At 35.2% G+C, this 4,083-nt stretch overlaps 1 protein-coding gene across 1 annotated transcript in view; it reads left to right on the top strand.

Moving 5' to 3' along the window:
* The window catches only part of SYNJ1 (synaptojanin 1), a 99,584-nt gene that overhangs the window by 94,199 nt on the left and 1,302 nt on the right, over positions 1 to 4,083 (top strand). The window lies entirely within an intron of this gene.

The following is a 4,083-nucleotide window of genomic DNA, read 5'->3' on the forward strand; positions in this document are numbered from 1 at the left end:
TATAATTCTATATAGAAAAGATTATTTTAATTTGAATGATTATGTAACATATCACATATCCTTTACAAAGTAGAAAAATGCCTGACTTATCTGTCTGACTTCCAGCATCTTAGTCATCTGGTTATCAGCTAAGAACCAGAAGTAGGGAAATCCAACAGGAAGTAAAGTAAGAGAACTCACTGCCATGATATTGACATGATAGTTGACGGTGAGGGAAGAGACCAGGTAGAAAATCTCAGCATTCTAGATCCATTTACTGGAGGGTACAACAGACCTGGACATCTAAGTATAAACCTATTCCTACTCTCTTATCCAATGCCAGAGTTGGTACACATAACTTTGAGAGCATCAAGACAGTGTTCACTTAAATTCAAGGAAACTCTAAAGTGGTTAATATATTTAAGGATAGTGTTTCTCTAACTTGTCAAAATTAGTTTTGCTATTTTAAAATAAGGTAAGCTTTAGGACTGGGGAAGATTCTCTTCAAAACTGTTTCTTGAGAATGCTAGATTTTAAAAATACTGCTATATTATAGAAAGATTGTGATTTCATTTTTAAAGAATAAAAGTAAGATCCAATTTGTTATCTTGTTGTATCTTCCAACTAATAAATTATGAGGTGAATTAATGATAGTATCATCCTTCAAAAAATTTGAATAATATAGAAAAAGCCTAGATCCTGACCATTTGATTAAAGTAAATACTAATTTGGTTGTACTTTTGCAAAGTAGTACCATTTTATACATTTTCTCTAATAATTACATCCATAGGCTGTCCTAAGGCTGTGTCTCAGACTGCTTGGGATGCCATACAAAATACCGTAGACTGAGTGGCTTAAACAGCAGAAATTTATTTTCTCACAGTTCTGGAGGCTGGAAGTCTGAGATCAGGGTACCAGCATGGTTGAGTTCTGGTGAGGTCTCTCTTCCCGGCTTGCTGACAGCCACCTTCTCACTGTGAGCTCATATGGTCATTTCTCAGTGCGTGTGCCTGGAGGGAGCACACGTATGCACCCCCATGCACGTTCCCTGGTGTGTCTTCTCATAAAGACACTAATCCCATCATGGTGGTCCCACCCTCATGACCTCATCTGACCCTAATTGCCTCCTAATGGCCCCACCTCCAAATACTATAACACTGGAGCTTGGCCAAGCTTCAACATATGAATTTTTGAGGAGGACACAAACATTCAGTCCGTAACAGGCTGCTTAAAATATTTTGGAGCTCCAGAAACCTATTTGGAATGTTATTTTTGGAATAACAAAACTTTGAACTGGTTAGTAATCAAAGATAAAATTTAAGTTTGGAACTTAATTCAACAGAACAATAAAAGGAATTGGAATTGTCTTTTGAACTTAAGCTATAACCTGGAAGTATTGCTGCGCTTGGACTCTGTATGTAACGTAGAACTAAAAGCATTTTGTTGACTGAATTGTTAGGGTTGCTGGTTCATCTCGGATTGTCCTCCTAACTCTTTCCTTTGATGTCTGTGTTTCCTTTCTCAAAGCAGGAGCAACCATCAGGGTAACAGGTATCTGATTATTTATCAATCTTACATGTGCTTTTCATCTGTCTTAGCATATTAGATGTATGAAGCCTCTGCTTCATACATCTAAAGTCTCACCCATTTTTAAAACCACATATCCACATTAATAAATTCTATTATCATACCATAAAACCTGCTTTTTCTTATTAGTATTTTGGATTTTAGGAACCATTTTAGTTGTTCTTGCTAATGCTTTACCATATTTTGCTTCATTTTTTATGAAAATTAACAAAACTAAAAAGTGTAACTTCAAAAGGTAAGCTTTAGATAATATGAAAGCCTATTTGGAAAAACCAAATTGGTTCTTGGTTTTAATAATGGCATAATTACATTAACACAAAATTCAATTTTTTTTTAGTTTTCTTTTGGGAAATATTTTTTTAAATAGTTTTAGTAGCAGGATTCTTTTTGGTAAGGAAGAAATGATGGTTTAGAAAGATGAAAATTAATATTATAACAAGATTATTTAAAGGTCCTTCCAACACCTTTCTCTGTGAAAATACCACCAATTTTAATGTTGTCATCACAAATGCTGCTTAGATTACAAATCAATTCTAATGTAATAAATGGTGATGTGGCTCTCATTGTAATTTCAAGTCTGATTGGGAAAAATGATGCTGCTTCTATCACATTAACTTATTTTGAAATAAAAATTTTTCTTATATATGAAAATAAAGATAATTAAATGTGCAGCATTTACTTGACAGGTGCCTACCTACTATTCTAAGCTGTGCAGAATATAAAATTCTCCTTTCCTATATAATGTGTTTGTTGTGGACTATTTTATCTGTCACCCAGGCAGGCATGCAGTGGCGTGATCGTGGCTTAGTTTAGCCTGGAACTCCTGGGATCAAGTGAACCTCCTGCACCAGCCTCCCAAATAACTGGGATTATAGGCATGCGCCACTGTGCCTGGCTAAATTTTTAAATTATTTTTTGTAGAGATGGGGATCTCACTTTGTTGTCCAGGCTGATCTTGAACTCCTGGCCTCAGGTGATTCTCCCACCTTGGCCTCCCAAAGTGCTGGGATTGCAGGCGTGAGCCATGGTGCTTGGCTGTTAATTGTAATTTTATAATATCTGTATAAATTTTCCTCTCAAGTGCATTTTCACATATAGGTCTGTTTTAATACATTTAGAATACAGTTTAGAGTCTGTGACATATTTACCCTTTAATTTTATACAAATTTATATAAAATTCTTCATATTAAGTTTGAAGAAAAATACTTGTTCAATCAATTATAAAGTATGTTCTAGGATAATGGAATAAAACAGATACTTGAAAGTTATTCACTAATGAACTTAGTCATACCATTTCCTTTTACAAGTGAACAGTTTTCCCTATTCTTTCTTTCTTATTTTTTTGTCTTTCTTTTTTTACAGCTTTCCCTATTCTTAAGTACTAAGTTCATGTTTCATAATATGCAATTACATTTTATTGGGACTACTCTTTTTTCCCCAATATATTTCATGAAAGTATAGTTATTTTGCTTTAATGATTATTTAAATTCATTTTGGGTAGTGCTCCATTTTGTTACATTGCAAGTTTTGAACTGAAATTTTTTCTTCCCTTAGCCAACCCTAATGATTTATATTCTTATCTTTGAAGCTGGCATATGTGTCCAAGTCATTTACCCTAGTTTTAAGAGTTATATAGATTTTTTTTGAAAATTAATAATGAAATGCCTGATGTGCTAATTTGCTAATGAGGCCAGGATCAAATCCCATAACTGTGGTTCACTCCACCCAGCTTTTTTGTGAACTAGCGACCCAAGGGATTTGGGGCAACAGTTGAAACTTTTGATGGCCATAAAGTAATTCTGAGCACTCCTACTGATAACAGATCCTGGCCAACTCTGTCACTTAGAAAGGACTGGGCACCATTCTTGGCACAAGTTCTTTGTGGTTTTAGAATTAATATAAGAGAAAATCGGACACACACACCCCACCCCAATTTTAAGCAATTGTTATGTTTGGTTATTAATAGCATATATATTTTGGAACATTTTTTACAAGATGAGGAAGGTCAGTTAAGAAAAGTTGTCACATTATTTAGAGTTGTTTATTGTACAAAAGAGAACTTAAAAGGCAAAGAACTAGGCTGGGCACTGTGGCTCACGCCTGTAATCTTAGCATTCTGGGAGGCCAAGGTGGGAGGATTGCCTGAGCTCAGGAGTTTGAGATCAGCCTGAGCAAGAGTGAGACCCCATCTGTACTAAAAGTGAAAAAATTAACCGGGTGTGGTGGCAGAGGCCTGTAGTCCCAGCTACTCGGGAGGCTGAGGCAGGAGAATCACTTTAGCCCAGGAGTTGGAGGTTGCAGCAAGCTATGATGATGCCACTGCACTCTACCCAGGGTGACAGAGGGAGACTCTGTTTCAAAAAAAAGGGGGGCAAAGAACTCTAAAAATTCATTTTTCCAAGTAGAAAGGGAAAGATGCTTCAGTTTATGAATACAAATATACTAATAAAATTAATTTTTTATCTATAAAGTTGCATTTCCATAGTAACATTAAGCAAAAATATATTTAAAAGAACA

This window comes from Propithecus coquereli, unplaced genomic scaffold (assembly GCF_000956105.1).
Source record: "Propithecus coquereli isolate 6110/MARCELLA unplaced genomic scaffold, Pcoq_1.0 Scaffold54, whole genome shotgun sequence".
In the NCBI taxonomy this organism is placed as follows: domain Eukaryota; kingdom Metazoa; phylum Chordata; class Mammalia; order Primates; family Indriidae; genus Propithecus; species Propithecus coquereli.